We start from the raw sequence: 27,408 nt of genomic DNA, 5'->3' as shown, positions 1-27,408 counted from the left end.
CACTTTCATCTGTGCGCTGTTACTTACTAATTCGTTAATCAGAATTTCTTGTTAGTTAATAGTAGTTACTAGATTGTTAATATTGTGTTACTCATTTGTTCCTGTGTAGTTATTCGTTAACGAAGGAACCGTATTCTAAAGTGTTACCTCCTTTTTTTCTTTATTTTAGGGAGATGACCAAGTGTCTTAACCCCAAATACCACCCACCCTCTAGGGACTGTTTAGCCAACCAGCTTATTCCTGCTTGGTATGACACTGAAAAGCAGAATGTAATTGATGCTCTGAAAAAACATCCACAGTGCAGCAATTACAAGTGATGGATGGACTAGCATTACACAGGACCACTACATTACAGTCACACTACATTTGGTTAGCGAGGGGTAAATTAAACAAACAGTCCTAAAAAGTAAAGCAGTCTACGACGTTCAGACAGGTCCTAATGTTGCCCACGAAATAGAGACAATTTTGGAAGAGTTTGGAGTTAGGGAGAAAATAGTTGCAGTCACTGTGGACAATGCTGCAAACATGAATGTAGCTGTCAGTAGACTCCAGCTTAAAAAAATGGCATGCTTTGCACATACACTGAACATTGCTGCACAGAAAATCTATTCGATTGACTCTGTTTCTCGATGGTGTGCACGTATCAGAAGTGTCATTGTATGGCTGAAGAGATCTTCAATAGCCAAGACTGTTTTGCAAGAGAAGAAACATCTCCTTAGTAAGTCATTTAATATTACTAAATGTGGCAGTTTGGATTTTTAGGTTAAGTCCGACTACGCCACCTGGAAATAATCCGGGAACCCACAAATCATTCAGGTACACAAAGCACACAGATACGTTGTGGCTGAGTCAGATAACAGACACCGATGATAGTATAAAACAATTTATTCAAGAAAACACCATTTAATAAAATACAACACGATCTTTAGTAATAAATCCTAAAATAGATCAAACCTCACATAGACACACACATATATCCTACCACTTCAGAACCTGGGGAATTTGTCTTGCCTATCAGCTGGACACAGCAATCACTCGTGCTCTCTCACAACACTCCACTCATTGTGAACACTGCAGACTGTCAGTCAGACCACCACCACACCCAAAAGACTTCAGGAACCACGGGTACCCCAGATTCTGAAGGGAAAAGACCAGAGCAATCAATATAACAATAAACAAAAAAAACACACACATATACTTTCCACATAAACTCAGTCAATGAAGCGTATAAATCACACATGGCCAAAAGGCCTATCTTTCTCTCAACAGCAACACCAGCGAACCTGCTGATGCTTGTAGATCAGCACAATAGCGGGCGATAATGGGTCATTCCCTTATTACTTGACGACCAAATAAACCCAAAATCACAAACAGAAAATCAATATAACACACAAAAGAACAGAAAATACAAAACCCAAACCAAACCAAACACTAAAAGTATCAGGGTGACACACATAGATCTTCGTCCTGTAAGATTACTCAGTCCATCAGTCGAGGAACCCTGTCACAGCACCAATTTAGATGTATCCTGGCAGGCTGCACGCCCGAAGCGTGTCTTGATCCGCTTGGGTGTCGTCCTCCACCAAATGGAGACCGGCACACTGTCGAGTTAGAATTCGCATGCAAGTTCACATAAAAATACACAGTTCGAACAAGAGACGCAAGGGTGGGCGAACACGGCGACTGGTAAGTGAGACACCGTCTAATCCGTCCGGAGTCACCGTTGTCCAACGCAGATACGGGTTACGAAAAGTAGCACGAGCCGACAGCGTCCTCAAAGCCTCCCAAAAGTGTGCTAAGCCTGCTGCAACACCTCCACGCCTTGTACCACTGCGTTAAAATATCATATTGGTTTTAGGAGGCAATTGTCTCGTTTAGCTTAGGCATAAGAAAAATGCGTCACATACCTGCGTTAAATAACTCACACTGCGCATTGCCTTCGAAGACGTGTTAATAAACGGCTCGCTATAAGCGTTCACTCCACGTGTCTTCCGTCCTCCTTAGCCACACTGCAAGTCAAGCGAGTCCCAAATTATCCTTCTTGACCCAAACATTCAAGATGCACTTGCCATCAAAAGCCCTTACCTCCTGAACCTAAACCGGCGCCCCAACAAATGATGTCACTTCCCGAACCCGGAATAGCACGCTTGCCTAGATGTCCATCGCCATAGACATAATAAATACATAGACGCCCTATTGGCCCAGTAGTATGTTCCTGCACAACCGGAGGCTGCAGTTTCAGGACCCCAGTTTTAGGACCGCAGTTTCAGGCCACTAGTTTTTTGTGACAGCGCCACCTACCGAACTGGATGATATAGCGGCGGCTGCGGTTTCAAGACCGCAGTTCTAGGATCCAGGTGGTTTAGTTTGTACATAGTATCAAGAACCACTTATTATCTTAAGTCTTGTTAATAAAAAAAAAATAATAATATATATATTTTAACAAAGAAGATTATGAACTAGAAAAGCTCCTGCAACAGGTGGATTAGAGCAAGTAGCATCAAGCTACATGACACAATTTAAAAGATTAATATTACACTTTTACTTAAAGCTCACTTTAAACCACCATAGAGTATTTGTATCATATTCCGGTCGCGGTTTAAAATGGTTTTAAGTTAAAAAAAAAGATGTTGAAATATGTTATATTTAGCATTTTATATGCAGCTAATGGCTACACCTTGCTTAGCAATACTGTAAACATTCTTTATTCATATGAAAATATCCAAAATCACACGAAAATCACACACAAACCATATATACTCGAAATCGTGCATTTATTAGCTTCTTGTTTCAGGTGAAGAGATGTAGCTTTGTTATCACGGAGGTCAGAATAAGGAAGTGTACACAGCATACACAGTAGCACGTCATGCAGAAGGGCAGGATTATTGTCACGTTAAACCATGTGAGATGATTGACAGCTCTATAGCGAATAAGAGAGCGCAGAGATCATAACTGACGCAAATCAGGAAGAGGAGACAGATCCATATACAGATCTCGCTGTGTTCGCTGTTTGAGCTTCAGACCGCATAATTTAGTGGAACATGAAAATCATTATTTCTCCAAATATGTGCACCATTGGACTAAGAGCCCTGGCGGATGCTGTATGTATGTGAACACAAATAAACCGGAGAAGACGTGAATGACTGCTTAATGAGTGATGATTTCTATTCAAAATAACGAACGTTACAGATTAATAATTTTGCACTCCTGTCATAAATTAAGAAATGAATGTCACTGCAAACCAGTTTTATCATAAACAGTGGTCAACTATCGAAGCTGGAGTTTTAAATAGCCTATGTCTAATGATGCTCAGTTTGTCTAGATCAAATAAGTAAGTGTGGGATGTTTTAACGAATAATGAATGTTGAACAACAATAATCTGGGGCCGTCTGTGATCTTTGCCGCGAAAGGTTTTAAATGAGTGTTTTTGGTGATCCAGTTCGGTAGGTGGCGCTGTAACAGAAAACTAGGGTCCTGAAACTGCGGGCCTAAAACTGGGGTCCTGAAACTGCAGCCTCCGGTTGTGCTATTGGCCGCTTTGGAACGTTGCTGCGATACGTCAACGGGTCCGCCATTTTGCGGAGGGCAAGACTGCACTGTAATCAAATGTAAGTAAACGGGTGAGCTGCGTTTTTTCTGGATAAAAACAAACTGTTTTTACATTTATCAACCGATTTCAGTGGTTTGTATGTGGTGTACAAAAAGTTCCATCTCTAGTTATTTAAAATCTCGATAGTTAGACTTGTAAAATATTTTTTTTTAAATAAAGAATGGTCAAAGCTCAGGCTTGTCATGTAGCCTATTTGGCTTTTTATTCTTGGATAAGAATGGTGAAGACCCCCATACTGAGATATAATTTAAGTTTTCTTATTGTGGAAAAAGCATTTTCTGTGATTGACCAGATTTTAGCAATAACAAAGATAACTGATGGATCCTTTATGATAATAGTACATATGTTATGGTACAACTATAGAGCAATGCAAATAAATATAACAAAGTGAGAAGTAATAGTAAATAGTTTAGTCAATAAAATAAACAAATAGTATACAGCAAATAAAATAGTAATGAATAGTATAATTATATAATATCATAAGTACAATAATACAATCATAAAAATATTGATAATAGCATATAGTTTATTAATAATACTATAATAATAGCAATAGAATAAGAAATATAAATTACAGAATATAGCCTACACAATAAAAAATAAGTTAAATAGTGACTTTAATATTTAACTCTTTTTGTTAAATTTCAGTTGTATTGATCAGTAATAGCCATTATAACAGAAGTAGCTTCAGTCAAACATACAGCAGGATACAACGTTAAAATAGCCTAAAAATAAAGTTCATGAAACTTCACTTTGCCCTCAGCCAAAACGATTTACCAGGGAACCATTTATAGATTAATGAGACCAAAGATCGCCCGTTAGATATACACAAGACGAATTATATCTCATGCTTAACCACTAGACTAGAGACATCCGAGCCAGCGGCAAACGTCAGAAGCACTGGCCGAGGTACGGCTGTTCCTTTCGGAGTAGACGAACGCTGAGCCCCCGGTGATAGCATCTTACAACTCCGAAAACGTCAGATAACATTTTTAAATAGGCGCTATCTTTATAAACAAACCACATATTTGAGCTTTAAACAACTACATTGTCGACTGAAAAACTATTAAAACTACATTTCGTGACACAATAACAGTAGTATTTTTAAATTTAACCTCTGAACGTTACTATTACTAATTAAATCATGACCAAATACAACCAAAAACAAACGTTCAGTCTTGCTTGTGAAAGGTAATTCCTCGAAAGCGGTTTTCAATTGTGTGGCAATTTGTACAGCCCCAAGCAGCGCACAAAACAGGCATTTTTCTCAATTCCCAGTATGAGAGGTATGGGAAAGTTGCCATCCCCAACATGGCGGCGCCGTTGACGTACGCTCCAGCGGCCAATAGGGCGTCTATGTATTTATTATGTCTATGTCCGTCGCAACTATTTTATATGTTCACGGAACACCATATTTGGGAATTAACCCTATAATGGCTGATTACATCACCACATAAATAAGAGTTTTATTTTATTATTATTTTATTAATTAAGTTTTATTAATTGTTTTTCAGACCTGCCACAGCATACAGTAATCCTGGACGTCAGAACTCAGTGGAATTCACTCTATCTAATGATAGACAGATTTCTTGAGCAATATCCTGCCATCCAAGCAGCTTCCATGGACCCAAGGCTGAGAGGCTCAATGGAGAGGGACAGGTAGAAGGAATGAATGTGATACAGGATAACTGCTAATGATGAATCTGATTAATTCTATAATGGACAATTTATTAGATGCAAGATTTAATGTTTGCAAATTTCAGATTGGAACGCATCACTGACGAAGACCTCAAAAAGGCAGAGGAGTTTACAAAGTTCATGAGTTTAATGTACACTTCCACTATGTGTATCGAGTGACAGTACTCCAACCTGTGGCCAAGTCCTTCCTGTCCTCCTGACTGTGCGTTCATACCAGACGCGAATAGCGAGTCAAATTCGCGCCTACCGCGTCTAGTTATACGCTTGAACACTTTGAATCCATTCGCTCGTCAAGAGCGAAATTGACGCGCGTAAATTTCGCTTCAAACTTTTGTTTTTTACGCGCGTCAATTTCGCTCTTGACGCGCGAATGGATTCAAAGTGTTCAAGCGTATAACCAGACGCGGTAGGCGCGAATTTGACGTCTCGCGCGTCGGAATCGAAACCCGTTGGCGGCCATATTTTTTATGTTGATCGAGCATTCATCGAGAGAGTCACCGCTCTGTATTTGCTCTGGAGAGCAGAACGGCGGCGTAGGGGTCATCGTCGCCGTATTTGTGTCCACCAGACCCTTCGGGGGCGAACCCAGTTTGGCGAGTTTCACCTATGGTTTCACCATTTGCTCGCTCCTGGAGCTGCGCCTGGATGATGGCCGCTTTCAGCGGTACTTCCGCCTGTCCCGCGCCCAGTTTGATGACCTGTTGTCCCGCATCGGAGCGAGGATCACCCTCGCCCTCATCCACCTAATCTGTCATTTATTTTTGTTTTGATGATAAATGGAGCCAGCCTCCAGAAGTGATTAACCTGTCCTGTGATTTTTTCTCTCTCACACAACACTGTCCAGACACGAACTTATGAACTATAGTATGTTGGTTGTCTTTACATTATAATAATATTTCATATAATCTAGATATGGAATAAATAACATTCAATACAAAATGAATATGTCTCATATATTGAAATCAAGTTTTATGTGAAAAAATATTTGCTTTGTTGTGCATTAGAACCACACCAGGCATTTAGTCATATTACAAAATAATTTATTGAAGCATCCAGATACTTCACCACGTGACAGCAGCAAGCAGCTATAGGCTCCCGAATGGTTAACGCGTTAATTATGCGTTAACCGAATGGTTAATTGACGGCAAAGTTCAGATTTTTCAACTCGGGCGGCAGCAAACGCGTGAATGCACAAAAAGCACTTAATAAAATAATTTGCGCGTAACGCGCCAGACGCTCAATTCGCGCGAATGAGGCGTATTCACGTCTACCGCGCCGTGCTCTACGCCTCATTCGCGCCGCAGGAATTGTTTTACGCACGTAACGCGTCTTTGCATTGACTGACGGTAGAGATCCACTTTTGCGACACGACGCGTGTTGTCGCGACGCCTCCCCACATTTGTACTTTGATGGGCGTTCCTCATGTTTACCGCTATGGGCGTGGTTTTGAGCCAGCGGCCAGTCTAAAACAGAGGACCTGCGAGAGACTTCCCCCCGTCTCCATATGCTCTACTTCTATTGGATAGACGCGCCGCGTTCAACGGAATTCATTTGCATAAAGATGGGCATCGGCCAGCTTTTGACGCGCATCATTTTTCCAAATGAAGCGCCGCCTTCCCGGGATGCTTTGCGGGCGCGTTAAAGTCGCGTGACGTCACCCATAGGAATAAAGCGGAGCGCGGCGCGACAGAAGTATCGCACGGACAAGTGGATCCGCACCCTTACGGTAGAGATCCACTTTTGCGACACGACAGTCGCGTGGTGTCGCGACGCCTCCCCACATTTGTACTTTGATGGGCTTTCCTCAAGTTTACCGCGATGGGCGTGGTTTTGAGCCAGCGGCCAGTCTAGAACAGAGGACCTGCGAGAGACTTCCCTCCATCTCCATGTCCTCTATTTCTATTGAATAGTCGCATCGCGTTCAACGGAATTCATTTGCATAAAGATGGGCATCGGCCAGCTTTTTGACGCGCAGCATTTTTCCAAATGAAGCGCCGCCTTCCCGGGATGGTTTGCGGGCTCGTTAAAGTCGCATGACGTCACCCATAGGAATAAAGCGGAGCGCGGCGCGACAGAAGTGTCGCACGGACAAGTGGATCCGCACCCTTAATTAAAGGAGCACTTCACCCATTTCCACATTAATCTTTATTGAAAGTGGGTCATATATGTAGTCGAAATGTAAAATAATTTTTGAATTTGGTGCCCTCTTGACTGAGAAAAGACCACCACATTGCACCACATTGCACAATGCACCACATTGCACTCCCACTAATCCAGAACAGCGCAAACATCAGAGAAATCACTCTTTCGTCTACAATGCTAACGTTAGCTGCCACCAGAGTTAGAAATTCATTTCACACAAAATTTCTAGTTAGTTGGCTGTGGCTGGCAGGACGAGGGCGAGGGACGTGAGAGGACGGCACGAGGCCGGTGGCGTGAGTGATAATGAACGACACCTGTGAGACGCGCCGGTCTCGCATCTCTCACGGAGGAGCGGAAGCATAAAAGGAGGAGCGACGACAGGGCAGATCGAGAGAGGAACAGGCTGATTTTCTGTTGTGTTTTGTTTCTGTTGTGTGTGGCCAGCAGTCGTCCGCGAGGGGCTGCTGGCTTATACTTTTGTTTTGTATTTGTTTATTTTACTATTAAAATGTTTAAATGTTCGCCGGTTCCCGCCTCCTTCTTCCCACAACAACGAACCCCGTTACATTGGCAAACTCATTAGTGAATTACTCCTCGTTTGTATTTCTTTCTATATGGTGAATTATTGCATGATACCTGGATGTTCAGTCAGAACATATGCGGTGCGACACTAGGATGGTTCACATCACAACACAAATGTCCGTGTGCTCGTCTGATTCAGAGATTTCGTCCAGGAAATTGCCATCGTTGAAATTCTCTGCAGCAGACGGACTCTATCTGTGTCCGTAGCGCACAGCGAGAGCACAGGCACCAGCAGTCCGCCCAGCTCGAGCCAGTCCGGGCTCCTCGTCGGCGACAGGCAGCCGCCTCCTGTTCCTCCATCAGCCTCAGCTGCTCTTCACTATATTGCGGCTCGCAAAGATAGCCACGAACAGCAGAATTTCAAAATCCTCTTCTTCCATATCATGTTTAGTTTCTTCCGTCATTGTCGTAACTTCCTATCTCCACGGCGCTTGTTAGCTTAGCTTCCAAACAAGATGGCTGATATTGATTTCAGTATCTGCAAGTGAAGTCCCACCCACTGATCTGTAATAGGTCTGTAGCGTGAGTGGGTCCCACACCCTGAATAAATGATGAGCTAGTGTTTGTAGTCTCTACACTTTTCAATGAAATGTGACTTCCTGCTTATTATGACGCAAAAGGACGATTTTTACGTCATAATAAGCAGGAAGTAAAACACTTAAATCCTTATTTCTCCCATCTCAGGGAAAAATAAAGGAAAAATCCACGATCATTATAATATATGACTGGGTTTCTAACAATACAAAGCTTAATGCAAATGGGTGAAGTGTCCCTTTAACATTGAAATCACTCGCGCCAGACGCTCTATTCGCGTCTGGTGTGAACGCACCATGAAACTTGAAGAACACTTTCAAGTTCAAGAAAATGACACACTCTTTGTGGCTGGAATCAAGAAAAGGGTTTGGGAAGATCTGTCTAAGCGGTACCAGGTACAACAGACAGTAAAATACACTACCCAGCTACCACTTGTTATTTCATGATGATAATGCTATACAGATTGCTGCTCAGTGCTTCAGTACCTTTTACAGATTACTTGTTTTGAATTTATTATCTTAAAGAATGAGGACATCAGGCACTTCCTTGAAGAGGCTACAGTGATGGATCCACGCTTCAAAAATAAGCTCCATCCAGATAACATTTGGGAGAGGGTGAAACTGGCTGCAGTAATGGCACAAAACAAGGTATTGTTGTTTTCTTTCACACAAACACACATACACACAGGGAACAATGTATACTGTGAATATCCGCTTCTAATGTGAAGCTCTCTCTAAAGATGTCAGAAGAGCAGGAAAGGGAAAAAGGCCATGAGCAAGAACAGGACACTTCAACGGTGAATGCAAGCTCACTATGATAAAGATACATTATCTGGTGTTGTTGACAAGGATATATATTGTTCATATTACTAACTAACACAAATTTTCTTGCTTTTAAGGAAGTGCCTTGCAAGAAAGTTAAAAAGTGTCCATTAGCAGTTCTGTTTGAAAAGGAGGATAAAGCTCTGCAGGGGATTGTGCTACCAAATGCTACTGGCTTGTCAGTTGATGAGAGAGTTGACAGAGAACTTCTTTTCTACAAAGAACGGTCCTCAATCCCCACCTATGAAGACCCTGCTGTTTGGTGGTGGGAGAACAGAGAGGCATTGCCTATTCTGTTTCACCTGTCTGAATCGTACATGTGTGTCCAAGCATCTTCTACTCCTTCAGAGAGGGTATTCTTCACTGCTGGAGACACAATAAGCCAGGAGAGGTCCCGAATTCTCCCAGAGAAAGCAGACATGTTGATTTTCCTTCAGAAAAATTGTTAATTTTTTTGTTGCAAAAATGGCTAAATACAGTATATGTTGATTTTTTTTTTTACATTGCCAACCTGCAAATTCATTTGAGAGTAAGTAATAAACACAAAAAGGATTGTTTGAGTTGAGTAGTGTGCATTTTTCCTTACCACTATTTATTTATTAGTTGTTAAACAATTTTAATGAAACCGAAATCGGAACCGGAATCGTTAGGCGGAACGGGAACTGGAAAATTTCTTACAATTCCCAACCCTAGTTATCGCGCATATTTCACACGTGTGAGCAGTCAAGTCGCAGCTCGATGATCAGACCATACAGTGTAAGAACATAAATCGTGAGCTTTGGCTTTACTTCACATGCGATTTACTCGTACAGTGAGAGTTGGTATTTAACAAAAACATTGCTGAAATTGCACAGTGTATGCCCTGGTTTAATGAACTACGGTACAGTTACCTGGCGACCTCCAATGATGCAATTGCTGTGTGAATGATCATTGTATAGTCATATTTTTATATGACACTAATCTATGGCCGATCTTCTCTTTTTGTCTATCTAGGGAGTCTTGCACTCAGGGATCCATCCCAGGACTTATAGAGGTTTTTAAAAAACGAGGGTTCCGCTGGGCCTGCACAGACAATGACTTGTATGTTTGATTTATTCTTTTTTCAAAATATTTAATATAATTGTTAATAATTGTTGAGCCCAATAGCGGCTCCTGACCATACATTGAGGTGGGGTACATTCTGGGTCTCAGCATTCTGGGTCTCAGCGATAACTAATGAATAACAACCTGTAAGTTTTACATTCTAATTGCTGAACACATACAGATGCACTTTTGGCAGAGGTTTAGGGCTACGTTCAAACTGTCAGTTCAAATCCGTTTATTTGTGTTTCCGATTGGAATCTGATCTAAGATTATTGACTGACCACATTGTGTATCACAACTGTTCAGATCTGATTTGTGTGTCCCATGCTGCCTTTTAATTTTTCGGAATATCTGTATTGGTTTCTATGGCAATGGCGTCACGTTGGTAGGTATACACCAAAAACAACAACAACAACCACAACATGGAGGGGTTTGCAATACAATTGTTGTCTTATTTTTAACATGACAATGTGTAGCTGCATCTTATGAGGCAGCAGCAGAAACGTAGGAGGCTGGTATGTGTGGCTTTATTCCATTCTGTCTTCTCCGCAAGTATCAAAACATGTCTCTGTTTATTGTCATTTTCTGCTCAACACCTGCACTTTGCAATAGCACCATTGTTTCTTAAGCGACTTTCAGCATGTTTCTAGGTCTGGGATGTTCAGCCTGAATGTGGCACATCAATGTTGATTGACAGGCTCAAGTACACACGGATATAATGCAATCTTTGAATGCGTACCTTAATGTGGTATTTATTGTGTTCGAATGTTGATTGAGAATGTTGAGGGGAATTGAAAGACCTGGTCAGGCTGGCACACCATGGAGGTGTTACAGGCCTACCAGGCTGATCTGCTCAGAGAAATAGACACAGACAAGGGCCTTAGCCAAAGTCAAAGAGCTCCGCACAGCCAAAGACCTGTCTCTCTGTGCCACAAAGCAGATGGCCCATGCAATCGGCCATTCTATGGCTGTTTTGGTGGCTACGGAGAGGCATCTGTGGATCAACCTTTTGGGGATAAGGGATAAAGAAAGAGCCTTTCTGCTGGACACCCTGGTCTCACCGTCTGGCATGTTTGGTGACGCTGTCAGTACAGTTGTCAACAGGTTTCAGGCTGCAAAGAAGCAATCTGAGGCGTTCCAGCAGTTTATCCCTCACTGGGTCCAGCAGGCTGGTCCTTCTACCTCCCATCCTGCACCCAGCTCCAGGAGGGAGGAGCAGTGTAACAAAATTAGCTCAAAGGGGAAATATTACTAATAAATCATAATTTGTTACGATTAATTATGAATATTTGGATCAGTTAATCGGATTAACTTGATGTAGCTAAATTAATATTACAAACAATGATTATTTATTAATTCTAAGAAAGGGTATTTTTCTTGGCCACAGAAAAATAATTATTTCTTAACATGTACAGTGCTTAGTGCGTGTAGCAAGATCAGGAATTGTTTAAGTGCCATTAATCTGCAGGCAGAATCAGAATCAGCAAACTCATATGTATTGTGCACAAAGTTTTATTAACTAAATCATGAACACATAACTAATCTACAAAAACACATACATACAAAGCATGCATACATGGGAAATGGAAAAGTGAAAGTGGATTAAACCGGAAAGAGAAGCAGGAAATTAAGCTATGGTAAAGAGGCATTTAACCATTTGAAAGAACCAAGAGTTTCTGATTTCAAAACACCTCGTTAAATGTACGATACTTGCATTTGCCTTTGCAGTTGCAGCAGTCTGTGAAATCTCTGAAGAAGGTTTCGGTGGTTCCATGAGTTGATGGTGTTGAAGTTGCAATCAATTTCTTCTGCGTGGAATGAAGAACTGGTGATGAATTTGCGTGGTTAGTTTGATTATGTTATGGTCAGGGAGAAGAAGGAAGAGGAAGGGAGGGAACGTTGTGTTGGCTTTTAAGTTCCACCGAAGTCACACCTCTTGAGTTTTGGCTTGACCAATGGGAAAGGTGCAATTTCCAAGCGGAAAATTCCTCTGTTGAGAGGTTTTATGGCCTTTTGTCTGGAGCATGGTTAGAATGGGTCTGGCAGTTTGTGTCCATTTATACTATGATTAATATAACAAACACACACTGCATTCTTTGAGGAGGTGCACTAAAGTGTGAGTCGTTAAATGAGCATTAATTTGATAGGAGACACGATATAGATGAGGTCACATTAACTAGCATTTCAGACAAGAAAGTCTGTCATACGGGTCATGTGTCTTTCCTATGGCCTTTGCTTTTGCATTTTTTCAAGCAATAAACAGAGTCTTATCTGATGGTTGTTACATGTGTGTCCTGAGTTTCCCCCCGTTCATTGTGTATTTGGTTTAGTCCTGTGTTCCAGTTTTCCCGCTCCTCGTTTCTGTTCAGTTCCTTCACCTGTGTCTAGTTAATTTGCCCCAGCTGTGCCTTGTTTCCCCAATCTGTTCTCTGTGTATGTAAACCCAGTGTTCTCCCTCACTCCTTGTCGGTTATTGTCTATGTTACCAGTGTGTATACTTTGCCCTTCTGCCTGCCAGTATCTGTTTGTTGTTTTGATTTATTAGTAAAAGTGTCTGTCTTTGGAAATCCTAGTGATGGGCAGATCGAGGCTTCGTGAAGCAATGAAACAGTTGAATCAAATGGTTCATATTGTTTCGAAGCTTCGAATCAATCCGACACCCGTCTCCACGGTGACACCTAGTGGTCACTTGCAGGTGTTGATCTGAAACAACCTTGACAAGCCATGAATTTTTTTATTTTTTTTTTACTTTTCTAATATGTGAATCTTGTAACCTATAGACTCCTCATTGTGCATAATGTTATTTTGGTCCTGCGAAATGAATATTAATAAAATAAATCAAGCCACAATGTCTCACTTTTTTACATATTTTTATTTACTTAGCCTACTTCTTTTTTTACAGATAATTTCTCCAGCCTTTGAAAAAATCCTCTCACAAGGGACACTTGTTGCTGGCATGCAAAGATATTTTTTAGCTAATACATACAAATGAGGAAAGATTATTGCTCTCTCTTTCCAGTAAGTTAGTGGATCATGAGTTGTGGGCAAATACGCATCGTTGATGTATTTTTTCACTTCCACTGTGGCATCAGCTGTAGCATTGTGTGTCATCTGGGTTTGATGATACGAGTATCAAAAAGTTCCCATAAACTGTCCTGTGTTTCTACTGGATGATGTATTGTTGCAGGCGAGCTGCCGATCACAATACACACATCTCACTTTATTTGGGGTTTCTAAATGGAAATGCTCCCACACCACAGATGTACGGCATCTCTTCTGGGGAGCCTCCATTTTATCTATCTATCCAAATCTATCTAGATATGTATCTCTAATCTATCTATGTAATTAGATATGTATAATATGTATCTATAATCTATCTATGTATTTATATTATGTAGCCTATCTTTAATCTATCTGTATCTATCTATCTATTAATCTAGCTGTCTATATATATTTATATCTATGTATCTATTAATGTGTCACTATACTCTGTGTCTCTAGCCTATCAGTCAATGTGTTGTGTACATTTAAGCCTAAATATAACTAAACAAATCGCACTATAAATGTCACTATATCACCAAAAATCCGCTATCTCAAAATCAAACTCCTCTCACAAAAACCCACGAGGTCAATATGCGTTGATTTCACTTTAATACAGATGTGCGATTGTGTGGTCTGTTGTTCCCGACCGTGTCAATCAAACGCTGATTCGGTGGATCACACCTGATGAAACACTTAGTGAAACACTTCGAGGCTTCGTTTGGCCATAGTCACGTGACATGGGTGTTTTGAATCACGCTTCGAATCAGTGTTTCGAAACATCTGCGCTTCGGGATCTCGCAAAGCTCCGGAACGACTGTTTCGTGGCAGCCATCCCTATTTGTGTTACCTTGGTGTGTTTATCCTCTGCCCATCTGCCTGCTTATACCGGTTTCGTGAGTTGTTTAATAGTAAAGTTTATTTGAATTGGAAATCTGGACTCTTGTCTTCATCTACCTTCACCACACCCGTGACAGAACGACCGACCAAAAAGTAATGGAGGACGACGTGATGGATGCTTTTCTGTTTGATCAGAATGGGAGTTCTCTGGAGGAATTTGTTGAAGTTTACCTGCATCTGCATCAGGACGTTTACTGGGAGGAAGAGTTCTTAAAGCAGTGGTTCTGGAGAGGACTGGATGATCCACTAGCTCAGATACTGCTGCTCGAAGACTTAAATCGACCTTTTGCTGAGTTTATGGACAGAGCTCTTTGGGTTTGTGGTTCTTCCCTCACAGTAACACCAGCTGATCCAAAAATAGCTGAGCCAGTTCCTGTCATCTGCCCTGCCGAGCCAGCTCTTCATGTCAGCTCAGCCAGATCCACCGAACAGGAGCCCAGTATCCGCCCCAGACTGGTCGCGGGAATCTCCTGTTCAAGAGCACGTAAGCTGGTTCCGAATAGCGCGGTTCTGACGTCCAAGTTGTTCGATCCTCCTCTCACAGCCGTCAGGAGGGCTCTAAGATATGCTTTTCCTTACCATTCTTCACGCTATATGCCCATTCTACAGAAGCATATCCACGTCAGTCCTACCGAGTCCGCGCTTTACGTTGCGCCCGCCGAATCGAAAACTGTGGGCGTGGTGACCGTCGAACCAGAGACTGTTCAGGCAGCACTTGAGTCTAGTCTGGAAGACACTGTGCTCGTTGTGATGTCCATGGCTGTTTTGTGTGTGTGGGCAGCACTCACATCTGTTACAGCCTCTGAACCCAGCCGAGCCTTCGCCGCTGGTTCCGTCCAGCACCAAGCCCTCTTCGCCGCTGGTTCCGTCCAGCACCAAGCCCTCTTCGCCGCTGGTTCCGTCCAGCACCAAGCCCTCTTCGCCGCTGGTTTCGTCCAGCACCAAGCCCTCTTCGCTGCTGGTTCCGTCCAGCACCAAGCCCTCTTCGCCGCTGGTTCCATCCAGCATCAGCCACTAGAACATGTTACTGTTCTAGTGGCTGCTGTTCCTGAGCCGGTGTCTGTTCCTGAGCCGGTGTCTGTTCACGATCCTGAGCCTGTCCCTAATCCGGGCACTCACCCCAAGTATTTTTTTGGGGGGGGGGGGCATATGTCCTCGTCCCGGCCGCCCGAAGGGTCTTCACCGCCGTGGCCGCCCGAAGGGTCTTCACCGCCGTGGCCGCCCGAAGGGTCTTCACCGCCGTGGCCGCCCGAAGGGTCCTCTTCGCCGTGGTCGCCCGAAGGGTTCTCACTGCCGTGGTCGCCCGAAGGTCCGACTGCTCAGCCCTGGCCACGCCCACGTCCTGCTCCGCCATGGCCGCCTGGACCATCCTGGAGTCCGTCCTGGTGCACCCAGTCCGCCTTCCCGTCAAGGACTCCAGGATGCCCACCCTCCCACCCCTGTTCTACGGCGTGAGGACACGCCTACCGGGAGGGGGGTGCAATGTCACAGTCTTCGTCTGCACCAGTCTGTCCTTGTCACTTCACTTCACTACACTCCCCAGAATCCTTCTCGTCTCCACACCTGTATTCACTCCCTCACTTACCAGCCTGTCCCTCGTTATCATCTGTGTCACCTGTCTTCACATCATTATGGTTCATTTGTCTCTGTATTTAGTTAGCCTCTGTTCATTCAGTCGTTGTTGAATGTTAGCACGTCAATGCTGATGCTTGTGTTACCTTGGTGTGTTTATCCTCTGCCCGTCTGCCTGCCTATACCTGTTTCGTGAGTTGTTTAATAGTAAAGTTTATTTGAATGGGAAATCTGGACTCTTGTCTTCATCTAACTTCACCACACCCGTGACAATATTAGCATATAAATGTTAATTTGCAGTTTTAATACGTTGCTTATACAAAGACGTTTTATTTCAGTCGATTTATACTCATCTCAGTATAGCAATATATTTTGGTAAAAGCTAAACTAGTAAATGTGTTCATGTAAAAATTAAATGTATCATCTAAGTGTGAATGAATGGCACAGATGTGCTCTGTTGTTTACTACAGCTGAAGTAAACAACAGCATGCATCTGTGCCGTTCATTCACACACAGACATGCGATTCATATTTAAACAGTCTTTTTATGGTTTACAGACACTATTCAATATCGCAATTAGAACAAAGCACTTAAGAATAAAGAACTTACCATTCACAATTCTCAGCTGGATCCGTTGCTCCTCGAAGTGAAACTAAACCGGCACTTCTGAGGTAAATTTCCCAGGATTATTATTGCAATAGTATTCCTCACAGCGTAGCAAGACGACATAAAGTACATGAATCTGATTAAACTTGATGTGTTTTATCGAGATGATGTGGGCGTTCACAGGTTTGCATGGTCAAACATGGCCATTCTGTCACCTGATGGAGTTTTGGTTCCTTGCCACTATTGCGTTGGCTTTTGGCTTGCTTAGTTGGGGACATTTAATATTCAACAATATTATTGATCTGCCTTATTTCAGTTGGACGATGACGCAATTTTCTTCTAGAAACAAACTTCTTGTATTATTTTCATGTTATCACTGTGAAGCTGCTTTGATACAATCCGTATTGTAAAATGCACTATATAAATAAAGGTGACTTGACTTGACTAGTCTAGATTTAATCTGACAGAGTGTATCTGCTTCCCAAACAATGCTAGGAAGACTGTTCCAGAGTTTAGGTGCTAAATAGCCTGCAGTTGATTTTGATATTCTAGGTATTGTCAACTAGCCAGAATTTTAATATTGCAATTGACGTGAAGGACTATAATGCGTTAATAGATCGCTCAAGTGCTGGGAAGGTAAACCATTTAATGCTTTGTAAGTAACTAGCAAGATTTAAAAATGTATACAATGTTTAATAGGAAGCCAATGCAGTGTTGACAGAACCGGGCTAATATGGTCATACTGCCTGGTTCTAGTAAGAACTCTAACTGCTGCATTTTGGACCATCTAGAGTTTGTTTATTAAGCATACAGGGCAACCAGCCAGTACCTTATTACAATAATCTAGCCTTGAGGTCATGAATGCATGAACTAACTTTTCTGCATCTGGCATTGGGAGCATATGTCATAATTTAGATATATTTTTAAGATCGAAGAATGCGCTTTTACAGATGCAAGAAACATGGCTTGCAAATGAAAGATTGGTATCAAAGAGCACACCCAGGTTCCTAACTGATGACTAAGACTTGACAGAACATCTATCAAGTGTTAGACAGTATTCTATGTTACTACGTGGAGGGGTTTTTGGTCTGATAATTAGAATCTCTGTTTTTTCAGAATTAAGTAGTAGGAAATTACTAGTCATCCAATTTTTTATATCAGCTATGCATTCCGTTAATTATGAGAATTGGTCAAGTTTTGTCATTGTCGTGAAGAAATATAGAGCCGAGTATCATCTGCGTAACAGTGAAAGATAATGCAATGCTTCCTAATGATATCTCCCAAGGGTAGCATGTACTGGGTGAAAAGCAATGGTCCTAGTACTGACCCTTGAGGTACTCCATAATAATCTTGTGATCGATATGACATCTCTTCATTTACTGCTACAAACTGATAACGGTCAGATAAGTATGATTTTAACCATGCCAATGTAATAATGCCAGCATATTTTTTGAGTCTATTCAAAAGAATGTTGTGGTCGATAATATCAAATGCAGCACTAAGATCCAGTAACACTAATAGAGAGATACAACCACCATAGGATGATAAGAGCAAATCATTTGTAACTCTAATGAGAGCAGTCTCAGAACTATGATATGGTCTAAATCCTGACTGGAAATCTTCACAGCTACCATTTCTTTCTAAAAAGGAACATAGTTGTGAGGATACTGTCATGATCCTGGCTCTCTCTCTCCTTACTCTGTCTCCCCCTTTTGGACACACTCATACACATACACACTCGCTGATTACTACACCTCTCATTACACACACACATCTCTCTCATTCATCACGCACACACACATCTCTCTCATTACCCCCAGCTGTTTCCACTCTCTTCTCATTATCATGTCACCCTTTTCCACACCTGTTCTCTCTTTCTCTAATTATGTTTGCTTCTTTTAGCCCTGTTTTTTCCCTGTCTCGTTGCCAGATTATTTCGAGAATCATACGTATGAGACCTCTGAGCATTTACCTCTCGTTCCTGTCTTATCCTGTCGTGTGCTCTTTTGGAGACTGATCGACCTCACAGTTTCTGCTACTAAGCTGTGCTTGTTACAGAGTACCTGTCCAGTATCTGCCCATCTTCGTCCGCTGAGATCTGACCTTCTGTGAGTTCCTGGGCTGGCTGGCACCGCAACAGTGTTTTCTCTATCACCGAGATCGTCCCGCTGTCTGAACGGAGGATTGCTTTCTACCAGACCTGTTCTCTGGAAGACTTTTCATTTGCTCTAATTATATACTGAAGATTTCGGTTCTGTTCCTCTGGACAGCATTTTCTGTTTATTAAAGACTGTATTGCTGCATATCGCTCTTGGGTCATCCTTCTCTCAACATCACAGATACAGCCTTTTCTAGTATCTTTGACAGAAAAGATAAATTCGGGATCAGCCTATGATTTACTAATTCCGTAGAATCAAGTTGTGTTTTTTTAATAAGCGGTTTGATAATAGCAAGCTTAAAAGTTTCCGGTACGTAACCTAATGACAAAGAGGAATTAATGATCCGACCAAGTAGCAGTGCTTCGCCCTCTGATAATATAGTTCCCAGTATGTATATGGTTAAAAGATGACTGTGTCTCATATGACCTTGTTATTTGTACACACTTTTCGTCATAGTTGTCTTCATTTAAAACTGGTTTTTATTTAGTTTTGTTTTATTTCGTCTTGTTTTCGTCTGTGAAAAAATGTCGTTGACGAAAATAATGACGAAGATTATTCAACAAAACTAACACTGTAAAGGACAGGAACTGCATTAGGCCTGGTCTCTTCAATAAGTTTGATTAACATATTTGAAGTGCACTGACAACATAGTTCCCTTTCGAGGGAACTCGAACTGCGTCGGTGACGACACTAGTTGAACGCCCTTCAGTGTAGTGCGTCTGAATTTATGAATGAAATCGAATCCAATCCTATTGGCGTTGCGTGATGACGTAGCGTGTGACAGCATAAGCGGATGTATACAAAAGCATGCCGCCACACAGAAATGTCAGCTTTTTGCTATTCAGCAAGCGCTCTGTGTTGTGTGTGAGAAGTTTGTTCTATTTGGTGTTGTATTGTCTGTTACAAAGCATTATAATGGCAAGTAAGCAATTTAAAAGATGTGTGTTTCCCTGCCCGCGCTACATGACGGCCGGGGACACATACGAGATGTGTGTATCTTGTCTGGGAATGCAGCACGCCCAGGCAGCTCTCGAGGGGGCTGCTTGCGGTCATTGTGAATCGATGTCAGTCAGAGTGCTGCGTTCTCGCCTGGCTTTATTTAACGAAGATGGCCAGATGCGTGCTCCCCGCGGTTCAGGTCCCGCATACGCCGAGGCGGCTTCAATCGTGGGGCTTGCAGCGAGAGCTTTCAGAGGGGATTGAGACTGCCGAGGGACTTTCTCGATCCTCATCTGAAGGTTCAGATTCCTCTATCCCCCGTTCGGGAGCCCGCCCCGCGGCTTCTCCCGCTCGGGATGTAGACCCGGTACTGCAGCTGTCTGATTCCGAGGAATTAGATGTGCTCAGCGTCGGGGGGGGGGGGGGGGGGGGGGGGGGAGGCACACCACTCGGCTCAAATTACACCTAATTATGACGAGCTCATGAAGGTTGTAACGCGAGCTGTGGCCAAACTTAACATTAGTTGGCCACAGGAAAGACAGGAAACGTGAGTCAAGAGTAAACTTGATGAACGTTTTCTGCAGCATCGCGCACAACCTTCACGCCGGTCTCTTCCGTTTTTCCCGGATTTACACAATGAGTTGTGTAAATCCTGGAACAGGCCTTTTTCAGCACACCTGTCTAACCTTCCAATGTTAAATTACAGTAACATTGTGGGGGTTAGAGAAAACGGTTATGGGATGATGCCTCGGGTGGAGGAAGCTTTAGCCAGTTACCTCTCACCCGACCTTGCGTCATCCCTCAAGACACCGGCATTGCCCTCCAAACCCTGTCGTACGACATCTGATTTGGTGGGCAGAGCTTACATGGCAGCAGGTCGGGCTGGTGCAAGCATGCATACTATGGCCATTTGGCAGGCGTACCAGGCCGACCTGTTAAGGGAGATAGACCAGGGCGAGGGTCCCACCGTCGACGATATTGCTGAGCTTCGCAAAGCCACAGATCTGTCTCTCAGTGTTACCAAGGAGACGGGCCGCGCCATCGGCCGTTCCATGTCAGCACTGGTAGCCACGGAGAGGCATCTGTGGCTTAATTTATCAGGCATTAAGGAAAAGGACAGGGCCTTTCTTCTTGACGCACCTGTTTGTACCACTGGTCTGTTCGGCGAAGCCGTTAACACAGTCGTCGACAGATTTCAGGAGACTAAAAAGCAGAGCGAAGCCTTCAAGCAATATCTTCCTCGTCGATCAAGGTCTAGGAGGTCTGCTAAGGAGAAGCAGCCTGAGCCCGCAGCGAGCTCCTCCTACCGCCAAAGCCAGAGGGAGAGCGTCGCCTCTAGAGGTCCCCCTCGAAGAGCTTGGGACTCTAGACAGCGCTCTCACCCACAGCCTCCTGAGAGGGCGGATCTGAGGACCGTCCTCCAGGCCAAGAAGGCAAAAGGAAAGAGGTCCTAACTACTATGAGACCTCGAAGGGCCGCCCCCCCCCCCAAGAGAGAGAGCGATTGAGGCCCCCTCTCTTGTTGGGCCCTCAGGAAGCTGGCATCAGTATACCCCCATCTCTGACGCTTCGGGACAAGCTAGCTCCCAGCGAGCACACACTGGTCTGTCTGCCCCAAAGGCTTGCAGTCAGTCAGTGTTCAGGTTCGCACACTGTAGGTCGTTGTCGGTTCTCCCCTGCCGGTTCTCCGCTTCAGGGGGCCGTTAAAGACCTGCACAAAACACTGGACACCAGCCCCGAGGGTGAATTTTGCAGAGGCATGGCAAAGCCTTGCAAATATTTCTCCATGGGTCCTGCGCACCGTGGAAATTGGGTACAGACTGCAGTTCCAGGTCCGCCCACCAAAATTCAACGGGGTGGTCTGGACTTCAGTGCACCCAGAGCAGGGTCTGGTGTTGGAACAGGAAGTTCACTCGCTGCTGGAAAAAGGGGCCATAGAGCATGTTCCCCCACCAGTCAGGGAGTCCGGGTTCTACAGCCGGTACTTCATAGTTCCCAAGAAGGATGGAGGGTTACGTCCAATTTTAGATCTAAGGCACTTGAACCGGTCTCTGAGGAGGTTCAGGTTCAAGATGCTCACTATTCCCATCATCCTGAGTCAAATCCAATCCAAGGATTGGTTTGTCACTGTTGTGAATTCTCTCCCTTTAAGTGTTAAGTTGACTGTGTGTGACGATTTAAGTTGCGTTGTACGCAAATAACGTAGCGCAGCGTTCTCAGTACGCACGGACTCAGTGTAATTGCCTATTCACTAAGCTACTTCAGTTGAGAGATCACATCGCGTGAACACATTCACATGTTCAGTGTTTATGTGCAAGATAAAGTTTGTGACAAAAAAATACCTCAAGTACACTATTATGTGTATGGTCACTCTTGTGCAATAAACAGCTAAACTCTATCTGATGACTCCGACTCGCTGACCAGAGTTCTGCAGCGGTCAATAATATAATCCACCAGTTTTCAGTGGGGCAATCCCCAACAAATGGTCCTTCGAGCCGGAGCTATTGACTACTGCAGTGATGTCATCAGAAGAGCGATCAACCTCTCTCCCTCATGCTGAGACGTCAGACAGACCCTCACGGCATCGTCACACACCCAAGCATCTGGAGGAGTATCTCCTTGACTACAGCCATCACCGACATGCTCTTTCCTCCCCACCTACAGCAGAGGTGCCAGCGGAGCAGAGAGGAGCAGCAGCCGCATTGGGCATAATTAGTCAATCACGACCAGCCTCCAGCCAGGGTGAGCATCCAGCCACAAGCTCCACAGACTTATTAAGTATGAGTTCACTGAGGGAATTAATGAAGTCTATCTCCGAGAAGGAAAGAGATGAGGCTGCTGATATGGCTGCGCTTCAGAGCAAACTCAATCAGTATGAAAAACGACAGCATCGGCGTCAGGAGCTGATGAAACATATCACATCATTCCTGAGGGAAGAAGGGGATGAAGAGGTGCAAAGTGTAAAGCCTGCCACACCACTGACGAGATCACCTCCAGAAAACTCACCTCATCCGACCCCTTTATCAAGTCATTCCTCCTATTCATCACAGTCGCCTGACATTGAGTTACATACCGAAGAACAAAGACACGTGAGTGCCACACAAATAAATGGAAGCACACCTACTGCAGAGGCAGAGCACTTTAACCCTGGTTTTGTACCAATTCAGCCAGTCACTTCACTCCCTTTGTACTCTCCAATGTCGTCTGGTACGTTACCTGTCGCCGTGCGCCAACACCAACATGCTACAAGAGCAGACAATTTGCCACTACTGCTTAATACACAGTTTTGCCCTTATGACGATGCTGGATCTGCCTTTCAGCCTCAGGTGCAGCCACAGCTAGTAGCTCCCACGGCAACCTACCAGCATCCCAGAGTGCCTTACATCTATACAGCAGTGGCACCTTCTCCACGACAACCTGACGCGGCTCCACTTGCATCCAGTTTTTCAGTTCCTCACTATACTACAATGCCTCCAGTAGGGTCAGTGCCTCAAACCCTGCACAGTGCTTCAGTTCCTGCCATGAACATTCCTGTTCTCGTAGGCACTTCTCTACATCCATTGAGCCAGCCACTGAAGCGATCAGAATACTTGGTGCCTCACCGCCCTTTGCATGCTGCCCCCCAGCCAAAGATTCCCGATTTTGTAAATGACAACGAAAGGGAATTCGCTAACCTGAAGTTAGCATTGGACAATCTTCTTGAACCTCATGCAGAGCTAGACGAGAAATACAAGTACCACATCTTGCTGGAACACCTTAAACTGCCTGAGGCACAAATGATTGGCCAGTCGTGCCGCCATCATCCATACCCGTACTCTGCAGCTATGCAAGCTCTTCAGTTACAATATGGCCAACCCCATCAGCTAGCGCAGAGCGAAATAGCAGCAATCCTCACAGCACCAGAGGTGAAACCAAACGATGCTCGCAGTTTCCAGAGTTTCGCTCTCCGTGTCCACCTCTTAGTGAGCATGCTGTTATCGTTGGAGGGACCCAGAGGGATGGAGTTGAACTGCTGCTTGCATGTGGATCGTTTGGTTAGTAAGCTGCCAAAGTACTTGCGAGATGGTTTCATAGAGTTCCTCCAGCTACAAGGGAAGCTCAACTCCCCCAGTATTAACCCGTACAACCTACAAGACTTCGCAGGGTGGCTCCACGTCAAAGCTCAGCAACAGATATTGTCTAGTAGGTTAGTGCAACGCTACCAGTATGAAAGGGATCCCAGCGGTTCAAAGGAGAAGAGTGCAGCTAAACCAAAAAGCCAAAGTACAGCCTTGTATCATGGTGCAGCACCCATTGAGGATAAAGCATCTCCCAGTCCTAAGGTGTCTTGGAAGAAGACCCCCCTCAAAGTCAACTGCCTTTTCTGTGGCAACAAAGACCACTACATCACTCGATGCAGCAGTATTAAAGAACAGTCAGTGGCTGATCTTTGTAAGTGGATTTCAGAGGGGAACCCGCTGCTGGAAATGTGCCCGTTCCCATGCGCCTGAGACATGTAATCTGAAGAAACCCTGCAGTGACTGTGGTGGTATTCACCTTCAAGTGCTTCATGGCGTGGCCCGAAGGCATGCAACCGATACATCATCAGCTACCTCGGAGAGCCGCATCTACCTTCTGCCATCCTTTGCATCAGGCAGAGTCCTTCTGACAGTTGTAGGCCATGAGACGGGACCCCAAATTTGGGCTACCGGTACCATTTTGAGGGATTAAATTTCTTTTTGATTTTCATGAAGAAAACAGAGATGAACATCTCTAGTGTTGGAAAATGTGTGATAGCATCCGATCCATGGTAGCTTTCATTAGAAATCAACACTTATATCATCCTACCTCAAGGTAAGGTGTTCAGTGACTACAAGAGAGAAAAATGTATTTAAAAAAATTATAATTTTTTTATTATAAAAATTGATAAAATTTTATAAAATTTTATAAAAATGTTTTAAAATTTAAAATTTATTTAAAGATAAATTCATTTATCCTTTTTCTTGACATATGTTTGAAAATCGTCCTCCGTAACCAAAAACTACCTTGAATCTAATGCTATCACACATTTTTCAAATACAGGGTCATATACCTACATAAAAATCACCATGCGGTTTAATCCCTCAAAATGGTACCAATCAACCCTCTGTCTCACGGCCTATGTGCTGTTGCACCACAAATCAAAGACAATAGAGACTTACGCTATATTAGATGACGGAGCACAGCGCACCATGATCCTACCTACTGCTGTCCAGCAGCTCCAGCTTAAAGGTGAACCTGAGACTCTAGCCCTTCGTACAGTTCGACCAGACACTACTCATCTCAATGGCTCAAAAGTCACCTTTGATATCTCTCCAAGAGGTAACCCAGAGAAACGCTATCAAGTGTTTGGAGCATTCACAGCTTCTGGCATTGATCTGGTGGAACAGTCATACCCAGTTCAGACTCTTCAGAGACGGTATGCACATCTAAGAGGAGTTCCGTTACAGCCATTTCACAAGGTACGTCCATTGGTGCTCATAGGTTCAGACCAAGTTCACCTTATTACTGCTAAGGAGCCTATTCGTCAAGGCACCAAAGGGGGACCCGTGGCAGTTTGTACAGCTCTCGGCTGGGCACTTCAAGGGGCGGAAATGAGTACCACAGGCCAAGAACCAGTGCAGCAATGTTTCTTCATCTCCACTGACCACCCAGACGATCTTCTCTACAGAAATGTGGAGAGGTTATGGCAACTGGATGTGCTGCCCTTTCGTAACGAGAAACTGGTTGTCCGGTCTAGGCAAGACAAAGAGGCTATGCAGTTGCTTGAGTCTCAAACGCAGCGAGTCAATGTCAAGGGAGTACAGCGTTACACCACCCCTCTTCTGTCGAACCCAAGTGCTCCAGAACTTAAGGGCTCCATGCAATCTGTCCTTGCAAATCTGAGGAGCACTGAAAGGAGACTCCAGAAGGACCCTGAAAAGGCTTCAATCTATTCAGGAGAGATTGCCAAACTCATCGAGGCAGGTTACGTAGTCAAGCTCAACCAAATGGAAGCGACACAAACAGAGGCATGGTACCTGCCCCATCATCTCGTGAGTCATAACAATAAGCAACGACTGGTGTTCTTTCAGATACCATGGCCTCTCCCTGAACGATCAGCTCCTCCCAGGTCCTACACTTGGACCATCGCTGTTAGGAGTACTCCTGAGATTCAGACAGCATCCTGTAGCAGTAAGCTCAGATATCAAGGGCATGTTCCATCAGGTTCGTCTATTGCCGAAAGACAGGCCCTTTCTCCGTTTCATTTGGAGAGATCTGCAGAGTGAAAACCCTCCAGATGTATACGAGTGGCAGGTTCTGCCATTCGGCACAACAAGCAGTCCATGCTGTGCCATCTTTGCTATGCAACACCATACTTGCAATTCCGAAGCCAAATATCCAGGGCTACAATAGCTAGTCCACCAAAGCTTCTACGTGGATAACTGCCTGACAAGCTTCCCTACTATCCCAGCAGCCAAGCAAACTGTGGATCAGTTACGCAGCATGTTAGCAGAAGGAGGGTTCGACCTCAGACAGTGGGCTAGCAGTCATCCAGTGGTGGTAGCTCATCTTCCGACGGAAGCCCCGTCATCAGCCACAGAGCAGTGGTTAGTGCAAAACCGCGTTGATCTTATGGAGCCCACATTAGGCCTCTGGTGGAATTGAGCAGCTGATACCCTTGGCTACCATTATCGGCTCATTGAGCATGCAGAACTGACGATGAGAGCTGCTTACCAGGTGTTGGCGTCCCAATATGATCCACTGGGGTTCATACTACCATTTACCACCAGACCAAAGGTGATCATCCAACAGTTGTGGGCTAAAAAGAGAGACTGGGATGACCCAGATCTACCACCAAACCTTCAGGCCGCCTGGACCAACTGGGAAAGCGAGCTTAAACAACTTATTGCAGTTTCTATTCCTCGCTGTTACACACCAGCCTCCACAACCCACAGATCCCTTCATGTGTTCTGCGACGCCTCTGACAGAGCGTACGGGGCAGTGACATATTTGGCCGTTCGAACCAGCAGTGACATTCATGTTTCCTTCATAATGGCCAGATCACGGGTTGCTCCTAAGAGGCAGCAGTCTGTACCTCGCCTGGAGCTTTGTGCTGCCTTAGCTGGAGCTCAGCTGGCCAAACTGGTGAGGGATGAGCTGACACTCTCCATCAATCAGACAATTCTGTGGACAGACTCCATGACTGTGCTAGAGTGGATTCAGTCAGACTCCTGCCGGTACAAGGTGTTCGTTGGGACACGAGTCACAGAGATCCAAGAATTAACAGACCACAGCTCATGGAGGTATGTTAATACGCAGGATAACCCCGCTGATGACATAACGGGAGGTAAAACCCTCCAAAGTTTGGCCGAGCCCAGTCGATGGAGTCAAGGGCCTCCATTCTTGAAACAGAGCCCAGAGCACTGGCCTAAAAGACCTGAAGTTGCAATGTCAGAAGTAGAATCCGAATTGAAAGGCCTAACCTGCTACTCTGTAATGGCGGTTGAAACAGAGTCCAACCTACCCGATGTTACGCAATTCAAGACCTGGCGAGAGTTAGTGGGGGCAACTCTACAAGCCTGTCAAGGGGCGGCCGCATCAAACAGTGTGATAATGACTAACAGAGAGGCGGAAGCTGTCCTGCTGAGGGCATGTCAAGCTCAGAGCTTCCCGGAAGAGGTTGCTGCCCTTCAGGCACAGAAATTGATTCCCGTGCACAGTCA

At 44.3% G+C, this 27,408-nt stretch overlaps 1 long non-coding RNA gene across 1 annotated transcript; it reads left to right on the top strand.

Annotated features, from left to right (window-relative positions):
- Positions 1–8,869: 8,869 nt before the first annotated feature.
- LOC130070374 (uncharacterized) lies at positions 8,870–9,360 on the top strand. The gene is made up of 3 exons (XR_008803875.1): positions 8,870–8,961; positions 9,091–9,213; positions 9,306–9,360. It is a non-coding gene; the product is annotated as an uncharacterized LOC130070374 (long non-coding RNA).
- Positions 9,361–27,408: the final 18,048 nt, after the last annotated feature.

Source organism: Rhinichthys klamathensis, unplaced genomic scaffold (assembly GCF_029890125.1).
Source record: "Rhinichthys klamathensis goyatoka isolate OS25496 unplaced genomic scaffold, OSU_Roscu_1.1 h1tg000404l_1, whole genome shotgun sequence".
NCBI classification, from domain to species: Eukaryota; Metazoa; Chordata; class Actinopteri; order Cypriniformes; family Leuciscidae; genus Rhinichthys; species Rhinichthys klamathensis.
The sequence above is the reverse complement of the archived record's forward strand: the minus strand, read 5'-3'. Positions and strand labels throughout refer to the sequence as shown.